Genomic DNA, 26,786 nt, shown 5'->3' with positions numbered 1-26,786 from the left:
TAATGTGAGGAATAATGGAGGGCTTTTGTTCCCCTTGAAGACATGAAATAAAGTGGACAAAATCGGGAGAGTCAGGATGATGTATTTGGGCAAAATCAGGGCAGCTTCAGCGTCGTGGAGTATGAGGATTACTCCCTGTCTGTGCTTCCTAAAGCAACACCTGCCAGTTAACAAACTCATGCACAGATTCAGAGCTTCCCATCAGCTTTTCCAGTGCTCCAGTCTTAAATATAATGACCGAAGATCATGGAAATGAATGAGGAGGAACAAAACGGCAAGTCAGAAATTTGACCTGAGAGGAAACAGATGATTCAGGGAACATAAGAGAACATAATTTGCTTTTCTCTAATGAGAAACGTCTTTAAAATTCTAAGTTTGTAATACAAGGGGAAGATACCCTGAAAAAGAGACAATCAGATAAGAAGAAATAAATTGTCCTTACAATAGTACTATGGAATATCTGGGGTGGGGGAGAATCTGAAGAGAGATCTCAGGAAGTTGATTAAAAACAGATGGAAAAAAATATGGTAATGATCAGAGAGGATCATTGCTGCAGGTCCAACAACATGTGAGTTGTTTGTCATTGTGCATGTTGTGCAGTTCACAACTTATACAGATGTATAAGATGGACCTGGAAAGAGAGATCAGAAACAACAGGGAAGAGGAAATGAAGGTTTTTCAGAGTTGAAAGATATGCATCTTCAGATTTAAAGGAGTCATTGGAGGCCCTACAAAATGAATGCAAAATCCAAAGCTTAAACACAGCGTTGTAAACTTTCAGAACCTTGAGGCTAAAGAGGTTATTTTGATTTCTTTTATTCAGCTAATGCATTTTGCATCCCAAATACAGAAGTCTAAAGATACAAGTGAGGGTGTGAGGAAATGGGAACTATGATACACTGTTGGTGAAAGTGTAAATTGTATCAATTACTTTGAAGAGTATTTTGGCAATATTTAGCAAAGTTGAATATGAACACAGACTATCACTTAATACTTCCACTTAAAGATACATTCCCTGGAGAAACTGCTACATTTCCTTAAAGACATGTAAGCAAAAGTATTCTTTGAACATTGCATATAGTAGAAAAAGTAGCATGTTTTATAGTAGTTAGAAATTCCTATATATCAACATGGATAACTCTCAAAGACATTGTATTGAGGAAAAAAGAGCAGGTTGCAAAGTGATACATTCAGATACATATTTACAATATACATGTATTTAAAAATAAAAAACAGTTCCATGTATTTTTTAATAGTGAAAGTAGACCAATAAACTGCCAGAGATTAAAAAAGCAAGGAAACAATCCAGGTCATCCAGAAGGACAAGCATCAGACTGACGTGGGCTTCTTACAGCAATAATGAATATTAGAAAATACGAGGTGATACATTAAAAATTCTGAAGCTACATGGTTTTGAAACAGCTTTGTTGAGGTATAGTTTACCTATAGTAAAGCTCGCCCATCTTAAGTGAGAAACTCAATGATGTTTAGTAAATTTATAAAGTTGTGAAACTACCACCACAATCCAGTTTTAGAATATTTTCATCACTCCACAAAGATCCCCTATAACTGTAGTCAATTCTCAGTCCCAATCCAGCTCCAGGCAATGACTAATCAGCTTCTCTCTCCATAGATCTGCCTTTCTATGTACATTTCACATAAGTGGAATCATACAACACACAGTCTTTTGCATCTAGCTTCTTTCACTTTGCTTAATGTGTTTGACGTTTATTCGCATTGTAGCACAAGTCAGGAGTAAGTTCCTTTTTATGTTTAACTTTTAAAGACATTTCTAACCTGTTTTCCAAAGTTCCAATTTGACATATTCAGCAATGTCCAAGGGTTCTAGTTTTCCCTGTCCTTGGCATCACTTGTTATGATGTCTTTTTGATTGTGATTATGTGAAGTGGTATCTCACGGTGGTTTTAGTTGCATTTCCCTGATGGTTAATGAGGTTGAGTATCTTTTCATATGTTTATTAGCCATTCCCATAGCTTTTTAAATAAAATATCTAATAAAAGGACTGGTCCATTTTTAAACTTGGTTGTTTGTCTTCTTATTATTGAGTTGTAAGTGTCTTTTACATATTATGGATACTAGTCTTAAGCAGAAACATGATTTACTAAGGGTTAGGATTTCAACATACAAATTTTGGGAGTGGGAGACACAATTCAACCTATAATGAAATTGAAGGAGACCGTATGGATCCTGTGGTCTGATTTTTCAATTGTTTCTCTTCACAGCAAGAAATACTACGGAAATTTCCTTCCTCCTAAGTTTGGCAGTGATCATTTACATTGTAGGGGTGGTAAGTGGTAGACAGCTCTCTCCCAAGTCTCTTAGCCAGAGGCACTCCACCACCATAGCAGTAGGTTTGGGCTCCCCCTGTTTTAGGTTCTGAGGGATACACCTCTTTAAGTTCCCATATAGATGTCTGTTGATATTCCCCATAGCATGAGAGTGGCATCAGTGGGACTCAGCTGGCAGAGATTAAATCAGTTGATTTCAGTATCAAGGCAACCATAGACAATGTAAAGACAATGAAGAATGGGATGTGCATGCTGTCTCTAAAGGAACAGCCACTTCTCACTTCAGACAACTTTTGCAGCATGAGTACGCCAGCCCACCGTTGATATATGTTTCCAGATTTTTATGTGGTATTTCCCAAATTCTTAATGTGATCGACAAATTGAAGCACAAAACATCATGGAACCAATGCCTTCTGAGTCAAACTAAACATCTCACCAGGTGGAATTTGGCCAGTTTGTAATCTCGGTGTTGACTTTAACCGGCTCTCCTCCTAAATATTGTAAACATTTCATCATTGTCAATTAAATTCTACAAAGACCATTAGGGATGAGTTCACCATTTGATTGAAGCACAAAGGGAGGGCTGGTTTGGCTAAGGTCACGGAGCTAGTTAAAGTCACAGAGCTAGTGAAGGTCACAGAGCTAGTGAAGGTCATAGTGGAAAGCTTGGTCTAGTAGACGGGTGTTCTGACTACTTGGACACTGCTCTTTCCTACGTGTTCTATCATTTTCCAGCTGACTTTTGACTAATTAATCTACAATTGCTCCCTAATTTTTTCCTTTCCCCTTAATCACTCAATATTTATCAGCATCTTCTCTCTTTAGGAGTGTAGGTGCTTCTGAGACTGTAACCTCGGTCTGATGGGCAGCCATATATGGCCCTGAAATGGAAAATTCTTGATTTTCAACTTGATAAATCACAGAAATTTCATGAAACTTTCAGCCTCTTTGACAATCTCAGTCTAGCAGCTTTATTGCTTCATCTTTTATAGTTAGGTGTATAATCCACCTGGAATTAATTTTTGTAAATGACGTGATAAAAGTTTTCCCACACAGTGAGCCTTCCCCACTGTTGTCTCTCTGCGTGTGTGTATGTGTTTGTGTTTTGTTTAGAGACGGCTATTGTAAATGGACATGTTTTCTTGTGAGATGTTCTATGACTTGATTATTGTAAGTAGTCACAAGGAGTTGCAAATGCATTTAAAGTTTTAGTTGGAAATACGATTTCCAAGAAAATCAGAGGGAAAAGGAGACACAGATAGGGTTAAGGAAGTTAGAAATGGGAGAAGGCAGGGGATTCCAGCAATGAGGAGGTGGGTCCGGGCTCCCTAGATGTTTGCTCTCAGACAGTTAAAGACACTCTGTGGTCTGCATTAAGGCCCAAGTCATGCCCACAGTCAGGATCTACCAAGTTTGAATGCATCCAGGCCTCAAGATTGGCAAGGTGCATGGCAGTAATCTAAGTTATAATTTATTTTGGGGTGGGAGGGACAGGTAATTAGGCTTTTTTATTTAATTATTTTAAAATGGAGGTGCTGGGGATTGAACCCAGGACCTCATGCACACCAAGCATGCACTCTACTACTTGAGCTATACCCTTCCCCCACCTTAAGTTACAGTTTAAACCTGAGATTGGGTGAAGAACCCATAGGTCACTACAAGAGACTAACTGGGGAATTCCCCAAGTTGTAAGTCACTGAAGGAAGTGAGGACAACAATGCCAAATGAGGATGGTTTAGGTTTGAATAAAATGACTCATTGCTAGGGAATTGTACTGTGCACTCTTTACTCCTTACTCTGAAATTCTTTCGCGTAATAACTAAAGAGAGATTGTACCTGTCAGAAATCCCCCGACTCCAGTAGCTTACGCTTCTGGGGAAAGCAGAAGGGTGTTGAAGAGTGAGAGTATCAAGAGTTTCACCTGGTATTTTTCACTTTCAAAAAGGAAAGTCTCAGTTTCTGCATCTGGCGGATGATTGTGTAGAGAGAATAAAGAAATTTGCAAGAAGCCACAAGTCGGGTAGGGCAGGGAGGTGGTACAGGGCTCTGCATTAACACTGAAAGAGCTTGGACCTTTATTTCATTGCAGACAATAGCCTTGATCACATGATGGCGCTACGTCATCGTATGAGGAATAATCTTTCACTCAGTTTGTTTGCAGTCATCTGATCTACTCACGCAGATCACTTGGTCTGCATATGTATGGCCAACGATTAATAGAGCTTTCAGGTGCAGGTAAAAAGCTTTATGGTCTTTGACATTCCTACTGAAACGTGTTTCCAGGTTTATAATAAATGGTATTTGCTCTGAGACACTGATATACCCCCAGTGTTAAGCCAAAGAAACGGCAGTGTAAGCACAAAGTACTAAACATATTATCTCAGTCTGTTCAAGCTCTGAGTTACTAGCTGAACCTTTCTGTAAGTGAATTATGAACCACTTGAGAGCTTGTATCATGTATGTAATCCAATCTCTGAAGTTTCTAGCACAGTGCTCTGAGTATTCTGGTACTTAATACATGCTTTTTGATTAATTACAAGAAAATCCTTGGCAAAACTGTAACACTCACTAAAACTGAGCTATATTGAATCGGGGACAGTCAGGTGAAAGGACACTCAAAGTACTTCGAAATGTCCTCTTTATTTTTCCAATAATCACTGGGAAGCAGACACACAAAAAGAAGAGGCCCTAATAATGTTAATAATAATAATAATAATAATAATAATAATAATAATAATAATAATAATAATAATAAAAAAATCCAAGATTCTACCTTTTCAGTTTGCACAATTCTCAGCACCTAGTCTTTCTGAAGTGTATAAAAATTCCCCAGTGATTCCCTCACAGTTCTAACAGCCTCTAAATTCCTAAGGGAAAATTCCGGATTATTTTGTTTTCAACTCCTAAAATCTGTATCCTTTATCTTTCCGTAATCTTTGGTGGTTCCGCATTCTTCTCACTGAGCTAGTTGAGTTTTATCAGCCATCGCGCGTCTTGGTTAGCACATTCCGCTTGCTCAGAGCACTGCCAGTTCCTGAATCAGGAAATGACTAGTAAATAGTTTTGGAGAATAGACAGCACTCTTTAAAAAGCTGAAGCTAGTTTCTCAGGCCCTCCAAACGAGGGTTTAAATTTATCTTAGAATTGTTGGCATTCTATCAGAATGAATCCTGGGTCCCCATGGAAAACTTTGCAGCTGACCAATGTTTTTCCTCCACTCCCATTCCCCGCATGTCCTTAAGGAACTCTGGTAAGCCTTCCAGTCCTGGGTGTAGTCTTGGGAAATCGTTACACCTAGAACCATCTCTAGGTCTTAAGAGGTGCTTTGAGGATATACTTTGATTTGAGGTCCTTCTGGATCTTCTCACATCAGTTCAGTTGAACAAAAATTATTGAATTCTTCCACGTGTGCAGCGTTAACCCAGGTGATGGGGATGCAAATGTGAGTAGTTCCCACGGTCAAGGTGGTAACAGTCTAGTGCAGTGGTACCCAGGCCTGGAGCACGCAGCTTACCTGGGGAGCCTTTAAACATAATACCTGAGCATCCACAACCAGAATCTTTAAAAATAGGTCTTGGGTGGAGTCTGGGCATCAGCAGTGTTTAAAAAGTTCCCCAGGTGATTCTAATACACAGTGAAGCCCAACCAATTTAGTAGGTAAGCTAATACGAGCTAACATTAATTGAGGACTGCTTATACCAGGCACTATTCTTCTCTCGTATTTTATGTCATTTTATCCTTCCAATAACCCATTAGGGTAAATGTATGGTAACTTCCATTCTAGGGATGAGTGAAGGAGTCAAGGTAAAGTTTAATGACATATCCAAGGCCACAGAGTTAGCATCTGGGAGAACCAAGCATCAATGCCAGAGTACGCTCTGGAGTCTGAGTTTCTCACCATTACATGCACTGCCTCCCGTTACCTGCCTGGCAGCATTTAATTCAACAAGCTCTTTAATTAATGATGGTAGTTTGTAAAACATACTGGGGGAAGATAGGTCACAGCTGTTGCTCCTGACTGTGATTGAGGAGGTTAGGCGATGAGATCATGAGGGTGGGGCCCTCATAATGGGATTAGTGATCTTGTAAGTAGAAGTAGCAGAGAGCTTGCTTCCTCTCTCTCTGCCCTGTGAGAACACATCAAGAAGGCAGCTGTCTGCAAGCCAGGAAGAGTCCTTACCAGGGAGCTGAAATGGCCAGCACCTTGATCTTGGACTTTCCAGATTTCAGAAGTGTAAGAAATGAATTCCTGTTGTTTAAACCCATCCCCTCCCCCCATCTATGGCGTCTGGTTGTGGCAGCCTGAGCTGACACTGAGCAGCACCTTCCTGTGGGACAATGGAAACGCTGGAAGCACTCATTTGTATTTGTGATCTAAGGTGTAGTATGGTGTTTGGTGAAAGCTGTTGAGAAAACAACCTTAGCCCAGACTGAGTTGTCAATCATGTAAATTAACCCTCTTAATCTTTCTCTCGGTTACTTTATTTCAAGCCAGATAGCTTATTTTGTTTTGCTTTCTCGGAAGATAAGTGAGCTGTGTTTGAGTTTTGGGTAGACTATCTTGATAACCAAATAGTGCTATGTTTTAAATTTTATTAAAAGAATAAACAACATAACCTGCCTTGACAAACATGAGATGCTTATGTCAGTGAAGTGTAGTTGTCTGGTGAAAAAATATCCACCTCTGGACACATGGCACAAAAATTATCAAAGGCAGAGAGGCCTGGACCACTACCATTTCTCAAACATCTCTGAATATTAAAAGAAGGAATTCCAAAAGAAGGTTATATATATATATATATATATATAAGATAAGGTGGCTCATGTTAAATGTTCATATTGGAGAAGTTAAGACAAAAACACAGTATCATATAACAATGTTGTTCACAAGATAATATGACCTGAAATTTAACATTGTGTGATGAACATATTTCATTGCTGTTATTATGTTTCAATGGCTTTATAATGTAACCTCATTTAGAGAACCTTCAAATGTCTAAATTTGTGTCTTTAGCACACATAGACCCATACCTTGATTACCTCCCAAAAGAGGAAAAGTGACTTGGGGTCAGAGTTACCCAAGAGACCTTAGCCCAATACCCAGATAATAAATGTTGGCATCATTACTAAACAGTGGGGGGAAAAGAAAAAAAAAAAAAAAGAAAGAAAGAAAAAAAAAAAATCCACCTATGAATCTGTGGGATTCTAGTGACACCTGCTGGACACATCTATCAGTCGCCATCACTTGTTGGCTGCCTCTGCCTCTTCCACTGTTGACAGAAGACAACCAGACCCCTCAGTAAGGATAGTGCCCTCTAGCGAACAAGCCTTGGAAGTTTCCTTTTCAATGGAATTTTATAAAGGCTCAGAGTGCCATTCAGACAACGTAAAATTCAGAAGGTAAGTGTGTAAGTACTGAATGTATTCAGACTCACTGATGATTTGTGTTTCTTTGTCCCGGGAAGAGAGATTTCCTGGATGTACCAGAATTTAATTTTGATGATTGTAGCCTGTTTTATGGATTTATCATTTTGCATTCATGTGTTGTTTTATACTGAAAGGCTATATAATTTAGTCATCTGGAGCAAACGCTCTGGAGCCAGAGCCGGGATTAAAACACAGGCTTTGTCGCTCACTAAATTTTTGCCCTGAGCAAGTTATGTAAGTTTCCAGTGCCTCCATTTCCTTGGCTTAATATGGGGACAATTCTACATTGTAGAGATTAGAACATTGCCTGACTCGGAGCAGGGAGGGAACAGGTCAGTGGTAGAACGCGTGCTTGGTGTGCATGAGGTCCTGGAGTCAATCCCCAGTGCCTCTGCTGATGGGGAAAAACAAATTAAAAAAACAGGAAGAGGAGGAGGAAGAGGATGATTGCCTGATACAAGGTAAAACACTCAACAATTGTTAGCTATTTTTCTTGCAAGAAAATAAAATCCCTGTAGTTTCTATCATTCTGTGATAAAATTAGTCCCTTGGCTATCTCTTTGTTGGGAGCAGGCTGAGGACAAATGACTCATCCCAAGGACGAGGGGAGAGAGCCTGCAGATGGGAGGATACGCATTTGTGCTGCGGCCTCATATAATCTAGATGGAGAGTCCACGGAGACAAAGATACCCTAGCAGTGTGGATGGGGCTGGCTGTGGCTCTCACAGGAAGTTCAGTTTTTGTGAACACGGGATATGCAGTCACAAGGATGGCACTGGATTAATGACAAGGGGCGATGAGGGGAGGTTGGCGGCTCAGTGATAAAATGCCATGAAGTCACTGGCTATTGGATAGGGCCGAGGAGGCCCTCAGGCTGCTCAGCTCGGTCCTCGGATTGGAGGTCTTCCGTGTCCTGCAGGTCCTCAGACATTGCCATTGTCATCCCCAAGCAGGCAACCTGAATTCCATATGGGATGTGTACAAACAGCAACGTCATGGGATCTGCGCGCAATGAAATATTATTCGTCTTCAGAAAGGAAGGAACTTCCGACACAGGCTACAACATGGATGAAACTTGAGGACACCTTGTTCAGTGAGATAAGCCAGTCACAAAAGAACAAATACTGTGTGAGTCCACTTATGTGAGGTGCTGAGAATAGCCAGATTCACAGAGACAGAAAGCAGAAAGGTGATTGCCTGGGGCTATAGGAGGAGGAGTGAGGAGCTAGTGGTTAATGGGTCCAGAGTTTCAGTTGGGGAAGATGAAAATGTTCTAGAGACGGATGGTGGTAATGTTTGCACACAATTTGAATGTACTTAGTGCTACTGAATGGCCCTAAAAGTAGTCAAAATGGAAAGTTTCATGTTATGTGTATTTTACCATGATAAAAAATAAAAAACAATATGTGAGTGATGGACTGGATAATAATCAGGACTGGAAAAATTAGAAATGAGCAGTAAGACTTCCAGCAGAGAGTAAACGAAGGTGATAAGATCTCACCATGTTAAAATGTTCATAGCTTCAGTGTACTTCCACGATCTAGGTTTTTCCACCTTCAAAATCTGAATCAGTTAGTGACTACACTACCATGAGGAGGCAGTGGTCACAGAGAAAGTTTTGGGGTCTGGAAAGTTTCCCCACGTCACCCTGCTAGGTGAGGGAGGCAGGAGAAAGGCTAACATTTAAGGGACACCTACCTGCTTCCGCAGGGACTCCGCCTTTGAGAGGAGGTTATGAACAATGCCTCTTCATGGACGAGGCCAGCAGAAGTTTTATATTGCCCAAGGGCACATGGTACATAATTAAGCTCCAAAAGGGAAAGACATATTCTACTTTATTTTTCATTTTTAGCATGTGGCATGTGGCAGGTGCTTGGTGAATAATTATTAAGTCAATAAGTGGAACAGGATATGAACTCAGATTAATCTAACTTCAAAGTCCATGCTCCTCCAAGAACCCATCGTCACTATTAGGTCCCATGTAACTGAATTTGGGGCTGGACACCTGTGATACTGAGTAGGAATTCTTCATGCTGAGTCCCAGTTAAAGCATCACAAAGAGCCACGAGATCACCATAGATTCTATTCTCTGGGAAAAACAGAGTGCCATCAAGACCCAGGACTTCTTATTCGCTGTATCTTCTGCTCCATCTCCTCTTATTTTACCCCTTCCTTCTTTGGTAAGAATTCTGGCTTAATCCCAAACTTGTAGAAGCAAAAATCAATTGTTCTGGGAAATGTCAAATCTTATGGGAAAAGCTTATAGATTTATGCCACCTTGCCCCTCCAACTCCCGCCCCAAATGCGGGAAATAACTGAAGATGTAGGAGTTTGGGAGCAGGTTTAGGCCACAAATATGTGGTTTTAGAAATTTAGGTTTGGTGTGTCTCTATTTTCAATTTTGTACAGGTGAGATGAAAGGCATATTGTTTCTTCAAGTCTTCAATCCTTTTGAAGTACAATAAAATGATCACTTGAATATACCTGTGAACAATGCTCTTATTTTTAAAAATCTTGGGTTGTATACCACATGTGGTGTATTTTCAAAATTTCATTTTCTTTTTTGGCAGGTTTATTGCCAGTTCTCGCTCTCATTTTCCTATTAACCTTTGCCAAATCTCTACTTCCACGCCCACCTCTTACAAAAGTTCATTTACATGTAATCTGAATGAACTGAAAAGAAAAATGTATCTGCAAAGGAGAACTAATTTTAAGAAAAGTTTAAGTAATACAACTATTTCATCGTATTCAAGTATTCAATGCATATATATTTTATGAATGTATATATGTATGCCCCATAAAGATTATCATTAGTCATAGGTCAGAAGCCTGAGTGACACTAACAAAACTATTCATATATTGTACTATCTCTGTGAAGGGTCATCCTTTTCTTTCCTTTTCTTTTTTTTTTAAATGGAGGTACTGGAGATTGAACCCAGGACCTTGTGCATATTAAGCATGTGCTCTACCACTGAGTCATTCCCACTCCCCAGTCCTTTTCTTTTCAATAAGAACCCTAGCTCCTTTTCTTCTAAGTACTGCCAACACTGGAACATGTACAGTTTCATTCCCTGGGCCACCTCACAAGGCTGTTCAGGTTGTGCACTGAACGACCCTGGAAGACATCTTTTACATAAAATATGTGAATGCCCCCACCTACCCCGCAGTTGAGCAGGTACAGTGTGTATAAACATGCCCAGTTATCCCATTTTTCTGATCTCCCTCTCCCCTTTCCTAAAACATGCCTCCTCCATACTCCACCTTTTTAGTTTTCTTCCGGACTCTGGAATCCTTTTTTCATTCAATGTCTTCATTGAACTCCATTCAATTTCTTCAGGATCCCCAGTGAACTCTGAATGACATCCCTCCCTCACTCTGTCAGGGGACATGCCAGAGACCACACTTACAGCCAAGTGGGGCAGTCGGGAGGCAGCAGCATAGCTTAGGGGGAGACAGCGGGCTTGGGAATCAGGTAGCCCATCGCTGTCTCTTACCAGAAGAACGGAATTGAGCAAGTTAGTCAACCTTTCTATCTGACAGACGGAGATCATACTAGTAACTACCTTACACTCCGCTGAGAAGATTAAATGAAATCATGCTTAGGATAGTGGCTGACAGAAATTTCTCAATAAATGGTAGTTTATAAAAAGATGGAAGTGTTGGGGGTATAAGGGAAGAGTTGTGGTTATGCATAAATAAGCCATCCGGTGTACGGACAACAACAACAACAACAACAACAAAAATACAAGAAAATAAGTCCCTGTGCACACCTCTGTTTCCCCTCCCACAGCCTCCCCCAACCCACCCGTTAGGCTAAAGCTAAAGAGGTGAGATCGAGCTGTTCTCTGTTGGCTTCAAGGCTGTACCTAATTTTTGGTTTAATCTGGTTTCATCTCTATGAATTCAGATGGGGATGAGGCTGTAAGGGAGTGAGGGGAACGTGTCCCCTAGAATGAGATTTCTTTCTAGACCCCAATACCCTTAGGAACACCAGACAACAGGTCTCCAGGATGTCATTCTTGTAGCATCCAGGGCAGAAGAGTTTCTTGGGGAGAGCTCAGGCAAGAGTTCATACCCGGCCATTCCTTCAGTGACACGTGGAAGGAAAGCCTTGCATGAGAGTTTGAAGATCCTCATCAGCATGTGTGGTTGTGAAGCGGCTACAAATTGGGCCCCAGGGCAGTGCCCGGACATCTGGGTGGTGCGTGGTCTCTCTGTCACTTGGTCTCTCTCAAATGTTCAACAGTGTAGAAAGGAACTCCAAAGGGAATTGTCCCAACATGTGACCCCCCCAACAGAGAAGCTGCTGGCTCACTGGGGAGCTGAGAGCCATTATCACATCAGTGTCACCGAAATGTTAAGTTTTCTCGGGTGCAGTTTGAGATTTTAGGACACAGAACTCACAGTGGTTGCAGAAAAATGTTACAGTGCAAAGAGCCTTTCTTACAAGATGTTTTAGACAAAACTTTTTACGAATCATAAATAAAATTGTAACACATATCTCCTATTCAACATGTCAGAAGTTCAGGAATCCCTGAGAATGGTTCCTACTTGAACTTGTGTGTTCCTTTTACTCACACTGGGGGCCGGCTGAGGGGTGGAGGGCACAATCTGGGTTATTTAGAAGCCTGGCCCTGAGGGCACGGGTGCAGAACAAGCCTGGAAAGGAAGCTGCACTGGCCTTTGAGGTGTCCCTGTCCCAGGAGCCGGGGTTCTGGAGGGGTCTGGGGCAGAAAGAGCTCTCATTCCGCTTTGAGTCTGCGGCCACGTCTGCCTCAAAATCTCTTTCCGCAGCTACAGGTCACAGCGACTACACTCATCCCCTAGGACCTGCTGCGACAAGCCACCATACACTGCCTGACTTGAAACAGCAGAAACTGAGTGTCTGGCGCTTCTGGAGTCTTAAAGTCTGAAGTCAAGGTGTCAGCAGGGCCCGCGCACTCTGAGGTCTGGAGGCTCGGGCCCTCCCTTGCCTCTTCCTGGTTTCTGGTGGCTCCCGGCGATCCTTGATGCTGCTTGGCTGGGAGCTGCACCCCTCCAATCTCTGCCTCCCTCTTCCCACGGCTTCTCCCCGTGTGTGTCTGTCTCCAAATTCCCCTCTTCTTACAAGACACCAGTCACACCTGATTAAGGCTCACCAGAGTCCAGCATGACCTCGTCTTCACTTGGTTAGATCTGCCAAGACCCTCTTTCTAATCAAGGTCAAGGTCACTGGGACTGGAGGGTGGGACTTCAACATGTTTTTTTTCCCAGCATATCTTTTGGGGGAACACAATTCACTCCATAACAGGGACGTGGATAGTCTGCATTGACACAGGGGAGTCCAACAAATAGGGCAAAATTCTCTCCAGAACGCCATGCAAGTGCACTGCTCTCACAGCCAATCGTAAATGCTTGATCTTGCGATTTATTATTTTTTTTGAGGGGGGAGGTAATTAGGTTTTTATCTATTTATTTATAATGGGGGTACTGGGGATTGAACCCAGGACCTCGTGCATGCTAAGTACACACTCTACCACTGATCTATATCAACACCCTCCCCAGACATAGATCTTACACAGTTCTTCATGTTATTCTAATGTACCTTCTTCAATGAGACCCAAGTCCCTAATGGCTCTTTCCCTCACTCTCATCTGGCCTCTCTCAGTATCTTGCCTCCAGTCACTCCGATATTAGTGTAGAGGCAACATCACAATATATATTCCAGATAAAGTACAGAAAAATCATTTTGGAGTGGAATAAAGGGTTATAGAAAATTGCTTTTTTGGACAACAGTCAGTTGACTAAAGTAATACAAAGGGAAAAAAAGCTTTGAGAATGCAGGATAGAATAAGATAATCACCCCCTATTTCTAAAAGTTAAATAATTTAAACTTGAAAGTTCCAAATCTATATAAATGAGAGGTCCATGCATTTTAGAAGTCAAGTAATGAAACGATTCTTTAATATTGCAAACTTCTTAGCTGTTAAGGAGAAGTGTTTGACTTGTTAATTATTTAGGACAAATGTCGGGGATGTCATTTCTGCCCGTTTTAGGAATGCTAATTTGCTGACTTGCATTTCATAACTGCTTCATGAAGTCTGCTGTTTCCTTCCCTAGACTGTGTGGACCTGCTGGAGCTCCCTCAGTGTCACATTTTTTAAAGGAAATGAGATAAGGCCGCAGATACTTTTTCTCACTGTGTGTGCCTGTGCATCGCATTTCTGAGTGCGTCTGAACATGAAGGATGCATTGATTTTCATACACTGATTCACATTAATAGGAAAGCATTTGAATTTATAGCAAATGCTTTGGCCGCCATCTCTGATGTTACTGTAACTGAAGTAGCTCAGAAGCACAAAAGGTCATGTCAGGCATTTACGTAAAATTTATTAGAGCTGTTTGTAGAGGCACCTTGTGTGTTATTGCTTAGTTCATGCCCTTTACAGGAAATCCTGTCATTGTATCAGTTCCTTCCATGTTTCAGCTGTTTCTCGTTATAAATAAAAGCCTTTCTTGCCAAGGGCCCCTGAGCCACATGAGGTGGGACGTGGACCTCTGTGAAGTCTTGCTCACTCTTTAGAACGAGAGGCTTCCTCAAGCTTGAGCGTGGAAAGTGTGGGCTGGATTTCACATTCACTCTATTGCTGGGTCCAAACTGCAAGGTACCATTTATTGACAACCTTCCAAAGAAAAGGCTTAAGACACTGAGTCACAAGTGTATTCACTCACCCATTGTTAGTCTACCTTCTCTGAGTTTCCAAATCTAACTCTACCCCTGAGACAACAGCCATTTTTACAGAAAGTTATTACACGGACCTTTTCATAAAGGCCTCACGGATGAAATTATATGAAAAAAGCTTCCCACCTGTCATCAGCATTATCTTTATCCCCACTTCACGCCAGTAACACGTAGATGTGGTCATATTTTAGGCGTGGCCACCTCATGGATATGCTCCACATGCAAGAGCTGGAAGTCTAATTCCTCTCTGACCACCACTTCACTTTCAAATTCAAGTGCTGGGAGGCAGGACTGAGTTGACTATGCTGTGGAATCAAATGAATCTCAAACTCTGAGAACTTTAAAGCAACAGGGGGTTAGTTCTCATTCAGGGCATACTCTGACATGGGTCATGTGGCTCTCTTCCAGGGGATGAGTCAAGAAGATATATACTCTATACAAATGAATGGTTTCAGAGTGTCTCCCATTGGTGCTTCTACAAATAATTCTGCATTTTCCAGGAGGGGAAGGGGCAATAGGAAGGAAGGAGAGGATGGAAGCTGGATGTCTCTGGCTAATTATTTGAAACCACAGCTGGCAGTCCTTCAAGAGGCTAGGAACAGTTTGCTCCAGAGAAGGCCTATTCCTTGAAGGTCCTTAAAAATAAACAAACCAACCTGAAGAATACACTTACATTCATTTAATCTATACCAAGCTTAGAGCTGTGTTAATAATATTCAATCAAACATGAAGTGGATCATGGATTGCATCTTGCTGGTTAATAAACTAAACAGTAATAAATAGTTCTAAAGTTCCAAGGCACCTTCAAACTTTAATTTTTATCCTCACAACAACCCCGTGAAGTAAGCAGCACTTTTTAATCTTTGTTTTGCAGATGAGGAGACCAAGGCTCAGGGAGGTGAAGTGAGTTAGATAATGTTAACTATTTCTTGTGAAAATGTTAGGATTAAAGTTTATCTCTTTTGCTTTTGCAGCTCCATCTTTCCCCCTGCATTCATCCCACACAGATTCACGCTGGGGCAGAGACAGTCCTTGGGAAATGGTGTATCTTCTCTTGGTATCACACAAAGGCATCAGAAGATGTCAGATGTATACTTTGCAACGTTTCCATCAGAATTAGGCCCTCCAGGCACGTGAGGGAAGGGAGCATCCTGCCTTTGACATTCATGCTGAGGTAGGTATGGACCCTCAACCCTCAGTATCCCCCGGCACGTGCAGAACTACGTCATTTCACTTGTATCTCTTCATTCTGACAGAGAATTGTGATTTTTTGTGACCCTGAATCTTCCTATTCATGAATATGGTCAGCCTTTCTGTTTTCAATCTTTCTTTTAGTTCCTGGTAGTGTTTTAAGATTTTCTTCATATAGATTTTGCACATTTCATCTTTAACTCTGAAGAATTTTCATTTTTATTTTAATGGAACCATTTATTCAACTATAGATTCTAAAAGGTTGTTGTTTGTGCATAAAATGATTGATTTTTTACATGTTAACTTTTATCTTTAGTCAACCTATCACCTTCTCTTATTTTAAATAGCTTTATAGTTGATTCACTTGGGTTTCATGGATCAAAAATTATATCTTCAAATAATAATTTTTTATCTGCTTTTCAAATTTTTATAAGTATTATATTTTCCACTGTGTAATTGTACTGTCTACTGTCTCCAGGACTGTGTTAAGTAATAATTGTGGCAAAGATAAAAGGCAATCACCTTTGTCCTTTTTCTGTTTTTTTTTTTTTTCCTGTTTTGAGGGGGTAATTAGGTTTATTTATCTGTTTTCTTAGTGGAGCTAGTGGGGATTGAACCCAGGACCTTGTGCATGCTAAGCATGCACTCTACCACTGAGCTATACCCTCCCCTCCTATTTTCAACATTATTATAGGTATGTGTTTTGATTAGATGGCACATGTCAGTGCCTGAACACATCAGCTCTCTTTGACCAGAAATTTGGACCTGTCCTACGTATTAATGGAATGCAGATTTAAAAAAAAAATTGAATTGAGATGTGCTGTAAGTGTAAAATATGCATTAGACTTTGAAGGCTTAGTATGAAAAAAGAATTTAAAATATTTCAATGATTTCTATATTGACCGCATGTTGCAATACTAATAAATTGGATATCTGGATTAGATAAAATATGTTACTAAAAATAATTCTGCCTTTTTACTTTTTCAAACTTGATTTTAGAAGATTTAAAGTTACATATGGGGTTTTATTTGTGGCTTGCATTATATTTCATATAGATTTGCAATATAATATGTATTACTCAGTGCTGTCTATACCTACCTACCTACCAACTAGTCCCTGTGAATTCGGGAGGAAGAGACCGCAATGAGTGGACCTTTTTTGCCCTTTGGTTTTGTGTGGTCCTCTTATTGTTGCCATGGACACTGCACTTACACTGTAGTGAGTAACTAGGCGCCTTTAGACATTCTCCTGGAGCTCAGTGACACCTGCCTTCTTGACGTACAGCGCTCTGGGAGGGGTGGGCTTATTTGCATAAAGAGTACAGAGACCCCCGCCACACACCCAACCTGCTCCCTAAACTTTACTTACTTATTTATTTTTTGAAGAATAAACAGTCAATTTTGTTGAGCTTAGACTAGGAGTCCATGGGCCTAAATTTTAAAATTAAGCGATGTGTAGATGAACCGATGTCATAAAAGGGCAAGGAGGTGACTGAAATAAAGTTATTTTGAGGAAAGTGGTGATCTGTTGGCAATCCCTCCTCAATGCAGAATCTAGGGGTTCAGAGAGAGAGAGCTGGGGTTAGCACAGCATGGATAACGCCGAGAGTCATCTAGACTTACCTGTTTTGACCCGGTGATTCTGTTTGGGGAGGTAATGTCTGAATGGGGGGCTTTAACACTCAGCGTGGGGCACAACTCAGCCTGCATCCGTGCCTGGACCTGCAACTACTCCGGGGGCAGCAGGTAAGCTCCGGAAGCCTGAGAAATAAATATCCTGCACACACCCCTTTCAGGGGCTCATCCCATCCCCAGTGAGGCTGTATTTGTATCAAGTAAGTCACACGTGTTAGGTATTTAGTGTCTTCAAGCTATTGGAAACAGGTGTGGCTTATAAAGCGGGTGTTGCTAATCTTAAAATCAGCAGCCAAACAGTTGCAAAAATTGCCAGTCATTTGAAAATAAGGTGGTTTCCTAATCCCGGTCCATGGTCCATCTTCATCTCCGTTGTCGGCAGCAGCAGCAGCACGTGGGGCTGTTGGGGAGGCGGGGCCGGTGCAGGAGTCATTTATCTTTGCTCTAAAGCAGCAGCAGCGGATCTGATTCCGGATAAAATCATAAACTAGGCAAAAAATTGTTTTGTTTTGGGGACCGCCTCAGTTTCCTCTTTCTCGTCCTGGGTACTTTCCCCTTAAACCAACATTGCCTCTCTTTTACTCTCTTCATTTTTTTTTTCATTCACCCAACAGACATTTATTGAGTACCTCCTATGCCATGTGTCAGGAAGACAAAAGTGAGTAAGACACAGTTCTTGGTCTCCAGGATGGTCTAATGAAGTGAGAAGATTATGGGAATAAGTGGGAAGAAAATCACGAGGGAGAAATCTTTGCCAAAGATATTACATCGTTGAGTGGTTAGCGCATCCGTATTCTGGATAACAGCTGAAGGTGGTCATCAGTTTCCCTACAGAGACGTCCGATTTGCCCGAACACAGGGTCTGAGGATGTTACTCAGCTCTGGAGTATTTACCCTACTAGGCTTTGAAGAGAAAGGAAGGAGAAGAGTACATGCCTCATTCCTATCGTCTCCCCACCTACGTGAACCCCGGATAACAGGCGTGGAAATAAGGGTTCATGAAAGTAGTGACTTGCTAAAGGTCCATAGTGTGCAGAAGAGCTGAGATGTGAGCTCAGGTCTGTTTGAAATTGCAGTTCAAGCTCTTTCTACTTGATCACTCTGCCCACACAGGAGGAACTCTCTAAATAAAGAACCTCAGATGCTGTAACAGGTGCGGGGCCAATTCCTTTGGATAGGAGCCCTCCCCGTTTCCATTTTGTCATCCAGACAGGCAAATGCATGTAAGACTGGCCCTTCGTAGTGACAGCTGAACCATCATGCCCTTCTCTGCTAAGAAAGCAAACCAGAGGACCAGCAGGCAGAGCGGATGGGCTCAGAGGGTCTGCCTTCCGATAGGCTGATCATTCAGTAGGGGCTACAGAAAGCAAGTCAGATGTGTTGCTTTTCACTGTGATTCTCTGCCCCACGCGCACACAGCAAGGCTCAGATCCCACATCTCCCAGAAGGCCCTCCAAAAGCTGTTGCAGGGCAGGGGATGTGCCTTGAATTAATTCTGTACTCCCTTTCATGCCTGACATAAGATTTAAAACATCTTCAAAAAAATCTTTTGGCAAACTCTGGACACGATGTTCCCCCAGAATGTGGCTTGGCTCTGTCAGAGTTGAAAATTGGTATTTCATGACTAAGACAGGTTTTCTCATGAACTCCACCCTGAGTGCACTGCTGACTCGGACAGGAAGCACTGCTGTGATCATAAAGAAATACATGATTCACGGGAAAGCCTGCCTTGATTCCTCAGCTGCCACCGCCTCCGTGGTCATGTGTTTTGTGATGCTTGAACATTAGGGGAGTTTCCAGCCTTGTTTTGATTCCTTTTCCCTGAATCTCCCTCCTATCAGGGCTCTCCTCCCTGAAAATGTCACGTTTTCCAAATCGTTCAAAGCAAAAAACAAAACAAAAATTACAACAGGATAACACACCGCAAAACCAGAAATTTTTTTTTAACATTTTTTATTGATTTATAATCATTTTACAATGTTGTGTCAAATTCCAGTGTTCAGCACAATTTTTCAGTCATTCATGGACATATACACACTCATTGTCACATTTTTTTCTCTGTGATTTATCGTAACATTTTGTGTATATTTCCCTGTGCTATACAGTGTAATCTTGTTTATCTATTCTACAATTTTGAAAAGAAATTCTTAACTAGCCCAAGTGATCATTTTAAAATCGAACACACATGCACACACCCCTCACAGCATTCCCTTCATTTCCTTGAAAGCTTTGAAGCGCAAGGCTAGCCACATAAATTCCAAAAGTCTCCTTTGGCAGGCAGACACTCAACATATATTTTCCATCCCTTATAGAAAAGAAACCAGAAACGTTGTTTTCCTTTGATTTGCTCAGAGTTGCTGGGGTTATTCTTCTTGTTTCTGCTGGTGATCGGTGTAGAATTTACCCCTGCCTGGCCCTCGGCTCTGGCCCAGACCTTCATCTCCATCACATCTCGCAGTGGCTTGGCTGGTGTCCCCTGTTTGGGCGCTATGAACGCAGTGGTTTGCAGAACATGATTCAAGTTCCCCTTTCTCAAAATATTGTCTTCCCCAAATACTACTGTGTATAAAATAGATAAACAACAAGTTTCTTCTGTAGAGCAAAGGGAACTCTATTCAATATCTTGTAGTAACCTCTAAAGAAAAGCATATGGAAAGGAATATATGTATGTCTGAAATATGATGCTGTACACCAGAAACTGACACAACAGCGTAGACTGACTATTCTTGAATTAAAAAAAAATCCTGTTCTCCCTTTTTGTCTGTTCCCAAACCTGAACTATATCATTTCTCTTCTGGTTAGTGAGGCAGGTGGGGGCAGGAAGGCCACAACAGAGGCAGGAGACACTTTCATGAGCACACGTGATTCTGTCAGGTCACGCGGCAAGAGGGTGAATACGGAAAGCCACATCCTGGGGGTGAAGGCAACGGACAGCAGCCAAAGAAACAGCAAACGCCAGGTGACTGCACACACCTGAAACTGACTCAAAGAGGGCTGACGCCCAGAGGAAGGGGGAGATGGCTGCGGTTGAGAGGGTGAAGCTGAGTATTTTGCCTTGACCTGGCCTCTCCTGTTTGGGGGAGAAACTAGTTTCTGGTTCTGTAAATGGAGATGAGAAAAATTAGACAGGAGAAATACACAAATAGAAACTGTAGAGGAGTGCCAGAAACAATTTGACTGAAAATGTCACGAGAAGACAGTAAATCTGTGTTGACATGCAGTAAATATCCACAACGGATGATGCTGCCAATAGCGTAACTCACCTGTTCATGCTTTTCCGTGATAATGCCGCCTCAGAAGCTGACAAGCCTCACAGTGGGGCGAGAACACTATTATGAGCGGCCTTTTCAGGTGAAGAAACAGGCTGACAGAAGTTAAGTGCCTTGTGTGGTGACACAGCTGGCTAGTGATGGACCTGTGACCTGAACACAGAGGTCCTGAGTCCCGTTCTCACGCCCTGTGCCTGAGTGAGGACCAGCCTCACACAGGTCTCTCCTTTCATATTCTACGGGGGTGAAGAAAACATAGCGACTTAGGAGGAAAACAAAACAGTATGAGAATACGTTTGGTCACTAATCCCCTGTGAAATCTAGGTGGACTTTTGAGGGAGGAATCGATTATATCAGATTAATTCTCTTTTCACTTAAAGTGAGACCAAGTTAAAATGGGAAGAAAACCGGTTCTGCAGATCGCATCTGCTCTCACCTCAGGAGGCGAGGTCTCGAGGTTGAAAACTCCAAGTCAGGATCAAACAGGACAGTTTGCTGCTTTTTTTGCTCTCTGAGCAGACCAGCCTGGCACCTGATACCAGACTCCCCTTTGCAATTTCCAAGGGAGGAATTCCCCTTTCAAAACTACAGGCATAGGTGGGGCCAACTTGTCTCTTTGGGGAATTTACTAATAGAGAACTTCCTGTAGTTTTTATATTAAGGCTGGATCTCTTGCAACATACAATAGCTTATTAACCAAAACTGTAGCTGTGACCTGTTGGGCTTTGAGTGGAATTTCAGGTGTCTCTCGAGCTGTCATTGGGGCTGACCTGCTCATGCTTTGGTAACAATCAACCCCCAATCCTTAGGGGCTTAAAACAACAAATGTCTCTTTCTCGTTCATGCTGTGTATTCCCGGTGGTTGACAGAGGGGCTTTGCGTAGAGTGGTCATTCAAATATTCAGGCTGATGGAGAAGGTCACCAAGCCAGAGGGAGAAGGGAGAGAGAGCCCCGAAGAGCTCGCACTGGGGGTCCAATGCCCCAGAAGAGAAGTGACACTGTTCACAGTCCCCTGGCCAGATCAGTCTTACGGCCCCGCCCTTAGTGGGAGTGGAAGTCCAGTCCTACCTTGCACCTAGAAGGCAGAGCTGGAAATACTGGTAAACAGCACCAGCGGATGTCACAGCCCACACGTAGATAGATGAGACCCTGCAAAATGACACCCTGTAAATTAGATCTTTTTTTCCTAGTGATGCTGATGGTATTATTACCTAAAAAAATGGAATGTTCCAAGATGCTTCTTCATAGCTACAGTCACCAAATGAGAAGTAAGGTTCCAGGTTGGGAGAAAAACAGGATTTTAACATGGTTGTGGTTACACTGGTCATGAGCAGAAGAGAGGGGAAGCTCTTCTTTTTGATCGGGAAGTAAAGCAGTAAGTTTTTTGTTTGCTTGTTGAGCGGAAGAGGTTGCAGTATATTAGAGTCTAGAGTAGTGATGGCAATTAGATTCTGTCGTCTCTAAAAATTCCAGTTTATTGGTTATGGCACCTTAAAATAGCAGACTCCAGACTTCTTTGATTTCTTACTTCTGTTGGTAAAACATGCGACTTAGTTACTTTCACCTCCACTTATCTATATGCATTTAATTATAAATTACTGCTATTTATTGCATATACGAGAAAACATTGACAAAAATAGAAGTTAAAACTAGAAAGAGGCCATCTGATGTTTTCTTCCTACCCTGCTAGGAACCGTCTTATCTGTCCACTTTGGAGACAACTGTTCTGGTTGAACTGGATTTTCAGGTCAGATTAAGGCTCGGTTCTTACCGAGTAGCCATGTCCGTCAAGCAAGGGGAGAAGGAGGGTGCCTGTTCCAGATCGTCGACACCTCTGATAGGAGTCAGGATTTTCCTGCAAGGGTTGGCTACCCTCCATTCAATTTTACTTCTTTCCTACTGTAACAAGACATCCTACCCCAGGTCTCCATTTTTAGATCATGGGAAGTTACACCCCTTGACATCTCTTCCATTGACTTTTTCCAGTGGGTTCTTCCTAATCTGAATCCAGTGGATAATTCCACAGAGGAATCAACAATGCGTCTGCAAGTTCACAAGAGTGAGCAATTAGACAGTGGCTGGCAAATTGGATCCAGAAACTGTAAATAGCATCGATAAGATTTCCTCTGGTATATTTATATAATCTGAAAGACACCTGAACTTTTTTGTAGTATATGTACTTTGACGCTTCTATAATATTTTATATCAAAACTAGTTATAAATTTAGGGCTCCTAAATTTGAAGGACAGGAATTACTATGTGCTAGACAAATTTTGTGAAATATCTTATTTTGCAAAATAGCTGATATCTTCCAGGAAAGAACTGGAGAATTTTCTGTGTTCGTGGTTGGAATTACAGAGGATTTATCTATTTTTAGCACAGAAAACAATTTTAGAAACATTGATTCTTTTAGGAACCTTGAAAGGTTGAGGAAAGAATTTGGCTCTAAAAGATTGACCTCCAGGTTATTGTGAGGAGTGCTAATGTATTTTCTTTCTTTCTTACGCTTATTGAACTCAAGTAGGAAGACCAGGTATTCTGACGTTAAGATGTTTATGCATTGTAATAGAACAGGGATTTTGTTCAAAATACAAAATTAACATATCATCTTTCCCAAGGATGGATATTGCCATGGGAATGTCTATTTATTTATGTTTTAATTTATTTGTTTTGGAAAGAAGGTTTTAACATACTGACAAAATTTATTGACAGTCCCTTCAAATCTGGCAGTGGTTTGTAGGAGTATAATATGAAATAATCAAGATCAGAAACTTTCAGGAAGTCAGAGATTCTGCGTGACCAATGTAGTTGTTCCAGAGTTTAAAGAAGTGGAAGGAAGTAAAGGTGGGGACATTTCAAAGATATCTAAAGGGCTGCAAGCATGAATAAAGATTTTTATATATTGTGTATAAATAATATATAAGTTATGTATAAAATGTAACATAATTTAGATTTTGTGTGTGTTTAACAGCCCAGCCTGTACAAATAGACTGTTTCCATGGGAGATGTGATATGTAAACACAATTTGGTACTTGTTCCACTGATCTTGTGGCCTCTAATCCCTAATAAGTTTCTTTATCAAGCGCTTTGGAAAAACAAATATTTTTTTCATGTATCAAAAATTCGTAACTGGTGACTGACATTTCTTTTTTCTAACAGATGGTGCTATCTTACTGCTGGCTATTCCAGGGCAAACCCTCCAGATAAATAAATCTCTTTTCTCCACTTATCAATCACTGGTTTAAGTACATCCGTCCCATGGGCCAATCAAGTATCCTAATATCTTAAGAACAAAATCTCTTAAAAACTCTCTAATAATAAATGTGCTAATTTCTCAGTAATTTTCCTTCATTAGCCTCTCCTTTTTTATTGAAAGCCAAACATAGAATGGATGCATAACTTACTTCTGGCTTCTTAATTCTTTGTTTGACTTGGCTGTTGGTAGATAAAAGGAAGGTATTCATTCACACAGCCAGACTGTGTTGACCTAAAATACCAAAGGGATTTTCAATAACTCTACTATGTACATCTCCAAATATTTAAAAAGGAAAAGATAGCTTCATTGTGTGAGGCCCTTTCAGAGCAGTGGTCATCTGGTGACCTCTCTAAGTCCCCTTAAGCTTTATGATTTCTTGACATCATGATTTTTGAGTCGTATTAAGCCAATTAAAATTGTTGGATGCAACATGTAAATATAGATCCAGCTAACACACCAGTTATTTGCATCTCCTGGCCCAGTTTTCTGATGAATGTTGCCACGTTTAATGGAATGGCTTGAAAGTTAAATTTAGGTTCAACAATTGAGTTATATTGAATACCTCATAGAGTGTGTCTTTATAAAGCAATTTTAATTTAATCTCTCATTACCTTTTTAAACATTTTTACTGAGAACAATTTCAAACATATGTAAAAGTAGGACTAGCATAATGAAACCCCAATACCCATCATCCAACTTCAATAATTATTAACAATTAATGAATTATGTTGCCAGACTTGTGTTTTCTATACATCCCCTCCTCTGATTCCATGTTGGTTATTTATTTTTTTTTGCAATTTTATTGAAATATAATTTTACATACCAGAAAATTCACCCATTGTAAATAAATGTGCACTTACCCTAAATTGTAATACAATGATTTTTTTTATTGAGATATAGATGAGGTACAATATTGTATAAGTTTCAAGTGTATAATACAGTGATTCACAATTTTTAAGTTTTAATTCATTTATAGTTATTATAAACTATTGACTATTTTCCTTGTGCTGCATAATATATCCCTGTAGCTTTTTTATTTTATACATCATACTTTGTACCTCGCAATCCTTTACCCTTATCTTGCCCCTCTCCCTTTCTCTCGCCCCACTGGTAACCATTCATTTGTTCCCTATATCTGTGGGTCTGTTTCTTTTTCATTATATTCACTGGTTTGCTTTATTTTTTAGATTCCATGTGTAAGTGATACCACGCAGTATTTGTCCTTCTCTGACTGAGCATAATACCCTCCAAGTCCATCCATGTTGCAAATGGCAAAAGTTCATTCCTTCCTATAGTTGAGTAACATTCCATTGTGTGTATACACCACATCTTGTTCATCCCTTCATCTGCTGGTGGACACTTAGGTTGCTTCCATGCCTTGGCTATTGAAAATAATGCTGCTAGGAACATCGGGGTGCATATATCTTTTCAAATTAATGTTTTTGTTTTCTTTAGATGTATAAGCAGGAGTGGAATTGTTGAATCATATGGTAGTTCTAGTTTCAGTTTTTTGAGGAATCTCCATACTGTTTTCCACAATAACTTCACCAATTTACATTCCTGCCAACAGCATATAAGTGTTCCCTTTTCTCCACATCCTCTCCAACTTTTGTTATTTGTAGTCTTTTTAACACTAGTCATTCTGACAGGTGTGAAGTGATGTCTCATGTGGTTTCTCTGATAATTAGTTATGTGAAGCATCTTTTCATGTGCCTGTTGGAAATGAAATATATCCATACAGTGAAATACAATTTGGCAATAAAAAGAAATGAAGTACTGTTACATGCTGCAGCACTGATGAACGTTATATCAAAAACATTATGCTAAATAAAAAAGATGAGAAAGACCATGTATTGTATGATTTCACTTATATGAAGTGTCCAGAAAAAGGAAATCTATTGACTTGCTGGTTAGTGGTTACCCAAGGTTGAGTGTAGGAGTGGGGACTGACTGCAAGCAGGCAGAGGGAAACTGTTGGGGTGATGGCATGTTCTAAAACTAGATTCTGGTGATGGTTTCACAACTCAATGAATTTACTTAAAATCATTGCATTACAATTCAGTGTAAGTGCACATTTGCTACAATGGGGACTTATGGAAGCCAGAAGTCCAAGAGCAATGATGCATTTCTTCTTCTCACCAAAAGAAAAAAAAACTACAAAATATTATTTAGAAAATTGAAAGACATGAAAATAGATTTGGCTGTACTGCACTAATGGATTGGAAAACTCAATGTAACAGAAATATCAACTCTCCCAGATTTATGGATCAAATAAAATCCCAAAAACAGTCATTGCAGGTATAATTTTGTGGACATTGACTTCGTCTTTAAATTCACAAAAAAATCCAAGGGGTTAAGAAATAGCCAGGACCATCTTAAGGAAGAACAAATCTGACAAACCATAAAGTTATAGTAATTAAGACAGTAGGATATTGATGCTGCACTGAGGGTCCACAAGGCCATTCTTAGATCTGATGACACTTTAGAAGGGCTCGTGCAGGACTCAGCATGTAGTCATACTCAGGGATATGAGTTATCACAGTGAAAGGATACAAAGGACACAAAGCAAAATCAGACGTGGGAAAAGCACATGAAGCGCAGTCTGGAGGAAACCAGGGGCAAACTTCCAAGTCCTCTCCCAGCGGAGTTGTGTTTAATTCCCCCGCAAGTTATGACAACACGTGTGAGATGGTGTCTATCAGAGAAGCTCATCAAAGAATCACTATCACTACGCAGGACTTTTACTGGGGGGCTTGTCAGGTTCTAGTATTCTGTATTCTACATATTCTGCCAAGTTCGCTCCCAAGTTCCAAACTCCTAGAGGGAAAGCCAGGGTTTAGCACAAACCGTATTGTTTGTACAAATAGTTCAGGCACAGTGAGACCCTCTTATAGTTCTGGGAGTGATAGGAACTCTTCCTAAATCTAAGTTCCCACACGCCAGCCAAGGACCAACCATATATGCAGCCTATCAAAGAC

The 26,786-nt window shown here is 40.8% G+C and overlaps 2 long non-coding RNA genes across 2 annotated transcripts; one reads left to right on the top strand and one right to left on the bottom strand.

Moving 5' to 3' along the window:
* Positions 1 to 17,061: 17,061 nt before the first annotated feature.
* LOC140697915 (uncharacterized) lies at positions 17,062 to 21,709 on the bottom strand. The gene is made up of 3 exons (XR_012075294.1): positions 21,621 to 21,709; positions 20,546 to 20,787; positions 17,062 to 17,201 (listed from the first exon to the last, which is right to left on the bottom strand). It is a non-coding gene; the product is annotated as an uncharacterized lncRNA (long non-coding RNA).
* Positions 21,710 to 21,820: 111 nt separating this feature from the next.
* LOC140697914 (uncharacterized) lies at positions 21,821 to 23,785 on the top strand. The gene is made up of 2 exons (XR_012075293.1): positions 21,821 to 21,927; positions 23,712 to 23,785. It is a non-coding gene; the product is annotated as an uncharacterized lncRNA (long non-coding RNA).
* Positions 23,786 to 26,786: the final 3,001 nt, after the last annotated feature.

Source organism: Vicugna pacos, chromosome 8 (genome assembly GCF_048564905.1).
Source record: "Vicugna pacos chromosome 8, VicPac4, whole genome shotgun sequence".
Classification (NCBI taxonomy): domain Eukaryota; kingdom Metazoa; phylum Chordata; class Mammalia; order Artiodactyla; family Camelidae; genus Vicugna; species Vicugna pacos.
The sequence above is the reverse complement of the archived record's forward strand: the minus strand, read 5'-3'. Positions and strand labels throughout refer to the sequence as shown.